Source organism: Lampetra fluviatilis, chromosome 13 (assembly GCF_964198595.1).
Source record: "Lampetra fluviatilis chromosome 13, kcLamFluv1.1, whole genome shotgun sequence".
NCBI classification, from domain to species: Eukaryota; Metazoa; Chordata; class Hyperoartia; order Petromyzontiformes; family Petromyzontidae; genus Lampetra; species Lampetra fluviatilis.
The window spans coordinates 12,778,321-12,791,866 of NC_136287.1; the positions used below are offsets into that span (position 1 = coordinate 12,778,321).

The 13,546-nt window shown below is 47.3% G+C and overlaps 3 long non-coding RNA genes across 3 annotated transcripts; all 3 read right to left on the minus strand.

Annotated features, from left to right (window-relative positions):
• Positions 1-3,343: 3,343 nt before the first annotated feature.
• Positions 3,344-4,284, minus strand: LOC144935341 (uncharacterized). Its single transcript, XR_013637299.1, has 2 exons — positions 4,182-4,284; positions 3,344-3,917 (listed from the first exon to the last, which is right to left on the minus strand). It is a non-coding gene; the product is annotated as an uncharacterized LOC144935341 (long non-coding RNA).
• Positions 4,285-5,012: 728 nt separating this feature from the next.
• Positions 5,013-6,907, minus strand: LOC144935342 (uncharacterized). The gene is made up of 3 exons (XR_013637300.1): positions 6,819-6,907; positions 6,098-6,181; positions 5,013-5,069 (listed from the first exon to the last, which is right to left on the minus strand). It is a non-coding gene; the product is annotated as an uncharacterized LOC144935342 (long non-coding RNA).
• Positions 6,908-10,876: 3,969 nt separating this feature from the next.
• On the minus strand, positions 10,877-12,513 carry LOC144935343 (uncharacterized). Its single transcript, XR_013637301.1, has 3 exons — positions 12,448-12,513; positions 11,349-11,421; positions 10,877-11,170 (listed from the first exon to the last, which is right to left on the minus strand). It is a non-coding gene; the product is annotated as an uncharacterized LOC144935343 (long non-coding RNA).
• Positions 12,514-13,546: the final 1,033 nt, after the last annotated feature.

The following is a 13,546-nucleotide window of genomic DNA, read 5'->3' on the forward strand; positions in this document are numbered from 1 at the left end:
TGGGTGACATTTTTGGCAGTGATACTTCTTAGGGCTTCACAATGTGCGGGGTCGTTGGGGTTATTTGACTTTACCACTGATTACTGTTGTGTGCCTTTAAATGGTTTTAACAACTACAATTGCATTATTTGGTAATATTACACACTTGTTTTTTTTCAAGATAAAGCATGTTTTTGGTCGAATTTGAGTGTTAAAATAACAGTTTTTGTCGTGAAAACAGTTTTTTAATGCCAATTTCCAGCAAACTTTTTTTCCATTTACCGTTTCCACGTTACTTTTTGAGTTGTAGGGGCAGATAGTACTGCATTTGTATAAAACCAACAGTTCTGGTTACGTTGAAACCCCGGTTTAAGTGCGTTTATCTTCAATTAAATTACACTTTCAATCGGCAATTTAATACAACTGCGCACCTGGCGATGAAACAGCGCCCCCTTGTGGTTTGAAAGTTTTTTTTATCCTAAAAAAAAGTTGTTTTCACGTCCCAGGACTCTTTCACCTATGGCCCAGGTCACCACGGATTGATTCCGCATCCTCCTGCACCCCTCTAGCCATGAGTGCTCAGGGTCTCCTTCACATTTGTATCTGTGCAGGCACCTGCCATTGGGAATGTTCCCGTTCTTTTTGTTTTTTTCGGTAAAGTCACGTAGGTAAAAAATAAATAAATAATTGAAACAACTAAATTAAATCACGACGTTTCAGGCGCAACACAAGAGATATCTTAGATATCTCTTAGACATCTCTTAGACACACTTAAGCGGTTGTGCTTTCGCTACGTTGTCCCAAACCTGAACCTGAAGACGGACGCTTGTGTTCCGCCCGAAACGTCGTGATTTTATTTAGTTATTCTTTGGTTCTTTCGGTTAAGTCACGTCTAAAGATAAAATAATAAATTAAAATAATGGCATATTACGACGTTTCGATTGCAACACAAGCAATCATCATCAGGCATAAAAGAAATAGCAACAAAAATCTAACTAGAAAACTATAGACAGACATTAGATTTTTGTTGCTATTTCTTTTATGCCTGATGATGATTGCTTGTGTTGCAATCGAAACGTCGTAATATGCCATTATTTTAATTTATTATTTTATCTTTAGACGTGACTTAACCGAAAGAACCAAATAATAATTCCTGCAGTCACGAAAGCTCCAAAATTAAGATTTTATTTAGTTGTTTTCATTTTTAATTTATTAAATTTTTTACCTACGTGACTTTACCGAAAAAACCAAAGAGTATATGTATCCTTGCAGTCACGAAAACTTCAATTCTAGAATGTTCCCGTTATTAAATCGTCGTTGTTTATCATATTTTTATTTCAAATGTACTAAAATCATTTACAAAAATAATTATTTAAATGTTAACTTCATAGTAATTATTCAAATTGATGAAATATATATAAAGTAAAAAACGAACATGGATTTGAACCCTCGACTCCATGGCTGGCAGCCCCACGTGCTCCCCGCTCAGCAACGGAATGGTGGTGACGTCACAGGACGCCACGTGGTGTAGTGACTTTCTCTGGCGGTATCTGATTTGTGTAAAAGTCTGACAACTTTTTTTTAAACCGATTCATATTGAGCGTGACGTAATCACGTGCATTGACGTGACGTTTGAAGTAACGTCACTACATCGTCAATCTTTTAAAATTCGAACATTTTACTAATTCGAACCTAGTTCTCCTGCTTCAGAGGCAGCCTCGACACCACGAGGGCCTAGTGGAAGCCGCAAACCGTTCTGGTTTTGAAATCGTCGTTTTTATCATTTATCAATAAAATAACCACGTGAAACACGCACCCTTGGACGATTGTTCTCCATGCATAAACATCTGTAGTTACTCGAGACTGCGGACTTGAACCCGGCAACACTAAAATTGTTCTTCACTAATTTTCACATTGGAGGGGCACTTTCACCGATAAGACATCATCATCGTGAGGACCGCCACATATTTGAAACCCATTGGGGGTTTGGCAGCAGCCAGTTGGCCCGCGGGCCTTGCAATGAAGAACACTGCGCAAGTGTATGAAATGTCTTTTACGTACAGACACTTTCAAATGACTCCCACAGCGGCTTGCAACCGTTGGAAGTGCGTTAAAACTTTGACGACGCTTGGAGTTTGGAACAAAGCTGCCTCAAGGCAATAACTGGTACAGAGGTGCCCCTCGTTCCAAAAGTTACCAGCTGCCTTCCAAGAGTGGTCCCGGTATGTATTTAAAGCTAGGATAGTGGACATTAAGGAATGTTACGTTTTGAATGAGAAAAGTTAGTGCGCTTGGGCAGGACACGTCGCCGATTTTTTTTATTATTTTTTACCAAAGAGAGTTTCATGAAGTTATTTCAGGTCACCTTGACCCCTGGATCTGGGCAGAGTTGGCATGCCAGTCATGGGCGTTGTTTGACCATACTTCACCGTGCCGGTCAGTGCAGGTTCAAAGGAGGAAGGACCCAGGACTGATTAGGATTTATCTCCCCACTGTCATGAGGTGTGGCCAGGAATCGAACTCCGGGGTTCGTAGTGCAGCGTGCTGACCTTTGCGCCATCAGATGACCCCCCCGTAACTATGTATACAATATTTATAATAAAATAAAATAAACAATTACGAATTGTTACATCTTATGAAGTGTTTTATTCAACAATTGACAATACAAATGTGCACTTTTTTAAAATCTAATAATATTCGATATGCATGCTATAAGAGGTGCCATTCATTTGTCATGCTCGTGTTTCATTGTAAATTAACAACGATGCATAATAATTTCTCTAATTGCAAAATCCAAATCATACCAATTATAATCTTACGTAATACCCTTAGCATGTAACCCAATCAACTACTCTTGGCACGCACACAAACACGCATGCTGTTATCGGCCAACAATAATCGGAAGTTTAAAACAAAGCATTGTTAATACTTCAACTCCTTAGCAACTGCATGCATACAGCGGCATGCACGCACGGGCGTTAATGTTAATATTGGCATTTTGCATCACTTATTATTTTGCATGTCTATTATTGTCAACATCTGCAAAAATAATATTTAGTACGTTTTTCTTTAAGTAGCAAACTTTCAACACTCACGTTGCACCGCAGCTGAAAGCCTAAGCGCATAGTGGAGAGATGGAAAAGCCAGCATTTCATTAAAGACGCTTGAGAACTGAAACGTTTAAGATCAAAGGTAAGGGTGGAGCTCTGCAAGCTACTTTCTAATCAAACAGGATTAGTGGGTATACAACAATTTTAAAAGTTGCATCTGCACCGGCGTGTACGCGCGTACATCCAGCGGGTGTCTGTGTGTGTGCACGACTCTTGGGGGGGGGAGGGTCACATCACAGACGGTGGGAGAAAACATGTTTGGGGGAGTGCTGAAATACATTTGTGGGGGTGGATTTTTTGTTTAAAGTATATACTAAAAAATTATTGGTAAGTGAAATGTGTGTATGTGAATATCAATCTCTGAAACACAAGAGAACGCAAGGCGATGGACTTGACATCAGTGTTATGTTTGTGTATTTATGTTGAACTTCTTTCGCGCCGTACGTAGCCAACCGTGCCAATTGGAAGTACGGGGGGGGACAACAGCACCCGTGACCTTGCGCCGCTCTCGCCGGTTCTGGCTCAGAGATGTTTTCCTGCAGAGGCTGCGTTTGAATGATGCGAGCGAATAAACAGGCACAACGCGGTGTGTGGGGTGAGGCGGTGCGGAGGGCTTAAGTCCTGGTTTAGCCGTAGCTACCCGCGGTACCCTTGGGCACCACCAACAACCACAAAGGGGCCGCGCTCTCTCGGTCGTTCTCAGCGGCTGCTCGCCATGTGCACGCGCACAAAGGAGTCGAGGCGCTGGATCCGTTCCATCAGCAGGTCGCTCTCCCGCTCGCAGTGGTCGAATAAGAAATCCAGCGGGGAAACGTCCCAGTCCAGCTCCTGCGGAAGAGGCCGGCACATCTAGTCACCGTACGGGACGTGGCGCATGCACGTCGGTGGGTGGGTGTGTGCGTGGGTGGGTGGGCACGTGGGTGGATGGATGCGTGTAAGTGGGGTTGGCTTGTGGGGCCAGGCACAAATACAGGCACGTCCAAAAAAATGAAAGCTCATCCCAGTGTTATGTTCGTCTGATGACATCAAGCCCTTGGTAACACCCCAAACCGCTTGGACTCTTTTGGGGGCCTGACACTACCTCGACCATACCTCCTTGCAGATCACGAGGACGGGCTCCGTGTGGTCAGTTTGAACAGATTTGCTGGAGGAGAGGGCATCGCCGTCCACCTCCAGGGCCTGCTCACTTCCCATCCTCACGTCGGGCGCCACGCTCAGCTCCACGATGGGCTCCTCGATGGCCTCCTCCGTGAAGGGCAGGCCGGGCAGGCTGGGCAGGCTGGGCAGGCCGGGCAGGCTGGGCAGGCCGGGTTGGCCGGGCAGGCCGGGCAGGCCGGGCAGGCTGGGTTGGCTGGGCAGGCCGGGCAGGCTCGGAACGGCGGCTGTGGGTGGCGTGGCAGCGACATCTGGGAGAGGTGGAACGACTGGCGTCGCATGCCCGCTGTTGCTCTCTACGCCATCCCACCTGGGCAGAGAGCGGCACAGCGTTGACAAGTGCCCCCAGGTTCAACTGACAAGAGACAAAGATACCCCGTATAGCCTTCACAGACTGTTGGGGCAAGTGCTGTTAGCAAGCACCTATGAAGGCCGGTGGCACACGAGGGGGTGGGTGGCCAACACCACGCCCGGCCCCCTTTGGCTCCCTAGTGGCAATGTTTACACACCGCACGAGATACTCATTTGAGGCTGAGTCGACCTAGGGGAGGCCCAGGACGAGTTCAGGATGACGACAATGACGATGATAATGACGATGATAATGACGACGATGATGACGATGACGATGTGGGATGCACAGAGTATTGGACTGTCTGGCCCAAACAACAAGTCCCTCTGCTTTTGACAATCGGCGTGTGCGTAGTTAAAGCACGAACATATTATATGAGGGGGGGGGGAATAAACAACAAACCCTGTGGCCAATTTGCTCTTTTCCAGCTCACGCTCAGACTCCAGAAACTCCACCAGAAACTTCATCTCGTGGATCTGAGGAGCAGAAACTCGTGTTACATTTGCCTAAGTAAAGCGACTCCTCTGCTTACGAACATTCGACTTACGAACATTCAGAGATATAAACAAACCTGTCCGTATGTCCAGCTGCCTGTTCAGACCGAGAGGCATAAGTTCAACCGTCACGCAACAGATGGCGGTGGTGGCATCTACATCTGCAGAACGTGAAGAACCAGTGGCATCTACATCTACAGGAGATTATACAACTTTTATAGCCATTCCCCGTGTTTACGATATATGTTTGGAGTAAAGTTGGACCTACGAACAAATCGACTTACGAACAGATCTCTGGAACCGAACTCATTTGTAGGTAGAGGAGTCCCTATAAATTCGAATCTCTTAAGTTCGGAATTATTCAATGTATATATATTTGTAACATTTATAAAATAAAATGCATTGCATGCATACGAGAGTGTTCTTGCCTTTGTTATTAATTTATTTTTTACGATAGTCTATCTTATTCCTGATAGACCCTGATTATCCAAAGTGTTGACTTTCCCTATCTTTTAGCGTTTTAACGTAACGTAAAACAATATATGCAAAATTACTGGCACGAGGTTCAAGTGAGTTCTCCTTAACATCAATTGTGATGAATAGCAAAGGGAATGAATCATTATATCGACTACATGTCAGGAAGTCCACATACCCACTTTGCATTACTATTTTGTAGAGTGATGCTACCCACACAGCCATATATTTAATCAGTCATCGCCCATTTGAATCCGTGGCCTTTCAGTGGTAGTACATCGCTGTGTTGCGGCATGCTGATGAATCCCAATCACGGCAAAACAAATTTACGTCTCCAATAACACAGACTGGCTGCCTTTTGAAAGGACTGTCAGCCACAGCATTTAACTGTATCACTGAGTAAAAAAGCCATGCTGATATCATCTACAAAGTGCCGAATAACAGCTGCGCACTGACACGTCACAGTAACAACAATGTAATATAATCCCTAATTTCAATTGTGACATTGCATCCGTCGCGTTCGAGCGTTGTCTGACCTCATACTTCAGCTGCGAGATCTCCGTCGTCAGTTGATGATTTGTCATCTTCTCCTCGCCTAGTTTCGACCTCATCCCCTCCATCTGAGGCAAGAAGCCGGACACACCAAAAGAAACGTGGGTTCACATTCACACACGTGGACTTAGAGAAGGACTCATGACATCAGGGCTAGTGTCCTCTGTATGTGAAGGTGGTCACGATGAAGAGTATATTCCATTGGCTGTGTGGTGGCAAGGCCCCTAAGATCTCCCGTGGGGTCAGTGGATGAAACAAGCCTCTATTCGCGAACGACTAATGCCCACCTTTCCCCGCACGCAATTTTACTTTGAATGCCTACCAGACGTTCTGTTTTGGCCACCACGATAGCCCTGTTTATTAGACCGCCTGTCCCAGTTGCCCCAAAGCATTTTTGAAAATCAGGATTTTGCCCTGGTTTAACATTTTCTGGCCTCGTGCTCAACTCACGTTATGGGCAAAGGTTGGGGGGTGGCGGGCGGGGGGCGCTAGCCAAGCAGTGGGTGGGGTTGGCAGAAGGGTAGGTGGGGTCTTATGAGCAGCAGCGGATGGGGGCCACCTTCGGGAAGTTGGGCGGGGCTAGTAGCGATTTTGTGGGCGTGGTTATGTAAAAGTGGGCGGGGATGACATCTCGTCGCGCGCTCTCGGTTGAGCCTCCCAGAAATTCGGTAGCTTTTATTGATTTGCACGCTGCTCGTGGCCTACCTGGGCCACCAGGTCTCGGATCTTCTTTTGGTGCGAGGACAGCATGTCGTTGAGAAGGTTGATTCGCTTCTCCAGGAGAGCTCTGTCCCAGCCAGGTCCTCTGCAATTCAATTCATGTTAGCCGCAGAGGGCCCTTTCCCCGTTGACGATGGTGCGTTTGAATCGTAACAACTTTGTGTAAGGGACACCGATAAAGGCGCTCTCCACATGCGATAAACAAAGTGACTGGAGGGTCGAAGGAGGAGTTACGAGCGCGGGACGCACGCGCCAGGTCACGGGGTCCGGCCGGCAGCACGCAAGGTCAGGAGCCCTGATTGGCCACTCGATACTCAATTCAAAAACGTTGGCCTTTGAAGCACTGAAATCGTCACACTTAAATGTGAATATTGGTAGTGACTGAACAGTAAATATAGCTGATGAGTAACAGTAGCCCGAATTATTATTTGCGCAGGAATTGTGGTGTGTATTTGACGAGTCGTTACAATATTTACCTTATAACTCCCTCTGAGCTTATTTGAGTGACAGCCTGCAGGTCTGTTTCCAGAGCTTCACACTCCTTGGCCGATTCCCTCAGCTCCTGAGAATGAAAAAAAGAATCCAAAGAAGTCCCACAACCAGTCTGACACCGCCAGCCGTCAGCCCATCCCAAGCTCAAGTTTATTGGGAGCTTGGACCACCCTTCTGACGAGTGTGAAAGGTGTTTTCGATGATTGTGTTCACAGCATGAGGTGCGCCTTGATACAAACTCGCAGCAGTAATTAAACCTCTGTTCTGTTTAATTACTTTCATTTTTTACAACGTAGCTTTGCAAACTAGGCTTGCGGTTTGGGGATATCAAGCTGCGGACGTCCGCAGTTGTTGTCTAATGGCTGACCTTTTAATGACCATAAGAGCATAAAATTGTCACCACCACCTCAGGTTCATTCGTGGAGATTGGCTCCAACCAATTCTCAACGTTCTTTAAACATGACTTGGAGGGATGGAATAACGTTTTTTAATAACGAACTTTTTTTACGAACTAAGTATTTGTTTTATAACTTTTTTTGAAACTGAATGTCCAAAATCGAGAGAGTGCAAGGTTCCCACTGGCAGAGCTCGACTGACAAGGCCAAGGGAACGAGTCGACCCATTGTCTCAGTCCACCATGAGCTCTGCTGGCAGAGTCCGGCTCCGAGAGATGTGACTTCAGGCTGTGTTTGAACGTGAGCTGGTAAATAGATTTGAGGTGGCCAATCCCTGTTGGCCCCGAGACCATCGTGGCCGATGGCAATTGATGGGTAATGTGCGTTGAGGTACACGGTTAAAATGTAAAATATATATATAGATGATGATGATGATGATTGACGAGGCTAATGATGATGATGATAATGTATGTGGAACTTCTTTCGTGCTGTACGTAGCTAACCGTGCTAATTGGAGGTGCTGAAAATTATCATGAGGCTAAATTCACGTAGTTAAAAAATTAAATAAAAATAAATGAAAAAACAACTAAATAAAATCACGACGTTTCGGAGGCAACACAAGCTTCCGTCTTCAGGTGGAACCGTCACAGCAAAATTACTGCATCAAGTATTTTGCTGTGACGGTTCCACCTGAATACGGAAGCTTGTGTTGCCTCCGAAACGTCGTGATTGAATTAGTTGTTTTTTCATTTATTCTATTAAATTTTTACCTACGTGACTTTACCAAAAAAAAACAAATAGTATGAATCCTTGCAGTCACGAAAACTTCAAATCTAGAATCATGAGGCTGATAATGAATTTAAGATGATCTGCGACGACGACGATGATGATGATGAAGAGGACGATGTTGACGATGATGGCAAGCCGCACCCCGCTGATCTCCAGGATCTCACTGCTCATCCTCTGAGCCTCGGCCTGCGCTGCGTCAAGCCTGTCCCGCATGTCGCTGCCGCGCTCCTTGGTGGTTTCGATCTCCTTTTCGATTCCGATCACCTCCACCTGAACAACACGAGCACCGGTTCCATGAGAATTCTGCAATTATAGTAAAAAACAACAACAACAACACAAGTGCACCTGTCAGGTTTGAGTGACAGCCTCGGTTGACCGATGCATTGAGATACGGCTGAAAATGCTGCAGGGTTTGAGTCACTCAACTCTAATATGTATGTGTGTTGAACTTCTTTCGCACCGTACGTGGCCAACTGTGCTCATCGGAGGTGCAGGGGAAGGACAACAAACTAAATACATAGATAACAAACTGTGCTGTCAGTGTCACGGCCCATTTTCAAAATGTGAAATTAAATATTCAGATAGAGGTAATCTTGGAAAATAGACATTGCATATCAATGAATGATCACAGTTTTTTTAAACACTTGTTATGGACAAACACTTTATCTTCCATGTTCCCCTTTTTTTCCAATGTGCTGAATAAGGCCTATCACCTGAATTGTTGGCTTGCTACGCATGCTTCAGTTGTACAGCAGTATGAATCACAAGGTATTTTCAGCCTCTGCTTCTTTGACCGTTTGGCTGGGGCAGAGTGCGTCAGTCACAAATCAGATGGTCACGGACTAAAATCCCATTTGAGGGTTAACTTGACTCTGTTACCCACACTATCCGAACAATCCGAACCCCGAAAACCCCGAGCGGTTCGGCCTAGCTTGTCTCTATGTGAGTTGAACTTATTTCGTGCTAATCGGAGGTGCAGGGTAGTTGCAAGGCAGTCTCACCTTGATCTGCTGCAGCCGAGCCAAGGCCTGGTCGTAGCTCCTCTGCAGGCACTCACACTCCAGCCTCTGGGCGACGCTGCTCCACGAGGCGGTCATCAGCGCAGCCTGCACGGCAACCACCGACGGCGCGTCGACATCGCGTCGACACCGCATGAATACCGCATCGACACCGCATGAATACAGCATCGACACCGCATCAATACCGCATCGACACTGCATCAATAACACATCGACATCGCATGAATACCACATTGACACTGCATCAATAACACATCGACACCGCATGAATACCGCATTGACACTGCATCGACACCGCATGAATACCGCATTGACACTGCATCAATACCACATTGACACCGCATGAATACCGCATCGACACCGCATGAACACCGCATTGACACTGCATCAATACCACATTGACACCGCATGAATACCGCATCGACACTGCATCAATAACACATCGACACCGCATGAATACCGCATTGACACTGCATCGACACCGCATGAATACCGCATTGACACTGCATCAATACCACATTGACACCGCATGAATACCGCATCGACACTGCATCAATAACACATCGACACCGCATGAATACCGCATTGACACTGCATCGACACCGCATGAATACCGCATTGACACTGCATCAATACCACATTGACATCGCATGATTACCGCATCGACACCGCATCAACACCGACTCCACGGCCGTTTCCCCAGCATCGCCCCCCCCCCCCCTCCGGCCGTGCTACCGGCGTCGCGTCGTCGGGCTGCGGCGTCGAGCTGGCCACGTGCGGCGTCACGGGCAGGGGCGCCCGGCGTCGGTGACCCCACTCGCGCTCGACCCTCGTGGGACACGACGAGGATCCCGTTGGGAGGGAGCCTCCATCGGCGCCTCTGGGGAGCTTCTTCAGCTACGGGGGCTGCGCGTGGACGGCTCGTAGCTGGAGGGAGGCGTTGCTCATCTGGCCACGGGCCGCGGCTACCGTCGCCGGGTAGGCGGCCCTTCATATGAAGCGCGGCCCTTCATATTAAGAGACTGGCCCGTGGAATTGGATCCCAAAGAACTACCCCTGAGATCCCTTTCAAGTGACCCTCATGTGAATTCTTGCAGTAAAACATTGCATACTACACACAGTCACTTGATGGCCATAGCCATCGCTTATCCAATCCAATGGGCACATTACCAATTGAAATGGGATGTATTCAATTAAAGCGTTCCAAACCCCCACTCTATCTGATCCTGAGCTCCACGCTCTACTCCCCATGTCTTAAATCCACCGTGAGCCTGAATTCCAGTCCACGTGACCCCAGGACGACCTTAGCGCGCCCCACGTCAGGTGACGGGTACCTGTGCGTGCAGGTAGGACTCCAGCAGCTTGGCAATGGAGTGCGTGTAGTGCTCTATCAGCTCCGTGCCAAGCTGCGGCAAGGGCACGCCCGTGATGGCTTCCTTTCATCCGGGACAGACGAAACACAGCGCGTGTGCGCGTGAGACGTCGGCAAAGAGAGCGACGGGCGGCAGTAGCCGGCAACGCAGAGGAGTTCGCGACGGCCGTTGCTCGTTACCTTTCCGCTGGCCGTGCCCGCAGCGTTCTGGCGAGTGGCTTTCAAGTGACGCTTTATCATTTTGCTCAGGTTCTCCAAGTAACTTTTGACCTGATGAGGATACCACGAATGCCCACACACACACACACCAGAGACTGAGTTTGTTGTTGGGTTTTTTTTTCTTTCAAAAACACTTCACAAGTCAAGACACAAAACTATTTTGTCTACAAGCAGTGCGAGAGGTGTGAATTGGAATAAGGTGAAAGGTGAAGTTGAAGGAGCGAGCTACCTCTGAACATGTTTCTTTCTCCTCCACGATCAGCTCTCCCAGTTCACTGTCTCCTCCACTCGCCTCGACCAACCTACGGGGTTCAGAAATCAGCGTCTGTCATTGCGAAATGATGTTAATCTCTGCACTGATATGGTCGTATAATAACTTTTTTACTCCGTTCATTTTGGTGCGATTTCCTAAGAATGTTTTGTTTATTGGTAGTAGAGTTTTCATTCGCTTGGTAGTGACTGTATATGGGATTTGGTGCTTTAATATAATTAATGTACAGCGTTGTGTGATGCTATCTTCTTCTTCTTTCGCATGGCATGTAAGCAACAGTTTGTATCGATGATGTCCTAGTTGAATGTTAAGGTCCTTCAACCAATCCAAGGCGGCAGTAGACGCTGAGTGGATTTCAGCAATGCCGCCAAGGTGTGAATGGATGGCGCACTCATCGGTGATGCATTGGATGGTTTGGGCTTTACCACAGTCGTAGACTGGTGATTCTTGAATTGTACATTCATGGAACAACGTGTACGCACATCCCCAGTGTGGTCTACAGCCGTCGTGAGAGAGATAATCACGGCACATCCACAGTCGGGTCCTCAACGATGTTTTTGTTTGCCACGATTGTAGCCGCCCACCTTTGAGACCAGGGTTGGGGAACGTCCGGCCCGCGGGCCGTATAAGGCCCGCGAAATCATTTGATGTGGCCCTGCCAAGGCAACCGCAGGCGGGACTCGAAATTCAATCAATCTAGGAGCAAATCTGGAAAAGCAGTTGCGAGTAGCAACATCATCAATACCAGCTAACATCACACGCCTCACCAAAGAGAAGCAGTCCCAGCCATCACATTAGGGGCGAGTTAATTAAACGTTTGGCCAAATATAACGGTCTAATTTTTTAGTTGATAATTTTGTATGGCCCGCGAATGATGTTATAAATATCCAAATGGCCCTTGGCAGACAAAAAGGTTCCCCGCCCCTGCTTCAGACCATCGAGTGCCGGTGTCTTTATTGTCGGCTGCCAGAGCCGAGGCTTCCTGAATGTAAGCCTCGGGCGCGTGGGGTGCTATTAGCACGACCGACGCCGCTGCACGTGTACCAAACGCCTTTACCCAGGCTGCTGCGGGCCCACACCGGTGGCCTCCTCTGGTCCCTGGCCCAGCGACGGGATGTGTCTGTCCAGAGTGAGGACGAGCTCCTCCAAGCAGCCAACCACCTTCCACAGCCTCGCACACTCCTCCTGTCCACACGGAGGTCGCACAGACACAGGTTGCCAACCACACCCCCCCCCCACTCCGTGCATAATCAGTTAAACAAAAAAGGTGAATGTGCAGCCCTGCAATTGCTTCCTAATGCCACTGCTGCCAGAATGGCCCTCCACTACGGGGGAGCACTGTACACCATCCCGTGCTGGTAGTAAGGGGTTGTCTTACCGGCTAGGAGATGGTTACTACCTCGCCTGGTATACAGGAGGTCGTGGGTTTCGATCCCCGTGGATTTTTCTCCGGGTCTTCCGGTTATTTCCCTCCCATTTAGAATCAACGTGCGTTTAGAGTATTTGGTTGCTGTAGCTTTCCACACGACAAGCAACTTTGTTGACCTATCATTTGTGGCCAGGTCGTTTCTGCAAAAGAGCTACACAGCTCAGCGGGTCTTACCTGGTAAAATAAAATAAATAAAAAATAGTTCAATAGTTCAAATCGTAGTTCACTTTACCAAGCTGGTCAGGTCAGGTTGGTGATGGGATGGGTGCAGAGCTTGAGTCGTGTTAGCGATGACGGGGAATTGAAACGCGGTGACAGGGTTCAGAGTGGAGTGCGCTGACCATTTCACCAGAGCACCACCCCCACGTATTTGTATTGGACATCTAAATCTATGCTTGCATTGCGGTGACACATTTATCACGTTAATCGTAAATTTAAAGACAAAAATATTGCATTTATTCGGAAACGCATTCTACATACCTCATCTGGAAAGTGTAAGGCTTGTCCAACTAATCTATTTCCTCCGTGTTCTTCCAAAGAACTCACGTTCTTCAGATCCATCACTTCGCTCGGTCCACGTTGCACTTGCCAATTCGTGCGATCCTTGTACCTCCCAGCATCATCAATCTCCAAATCAACTTCCGATCTCAAGTCTCTATCTTGTCTTCTCACATCCTCTTGCATTTCTAACTCAACTTGCATTCTGGACATTCCAAAGCTTTTCAAT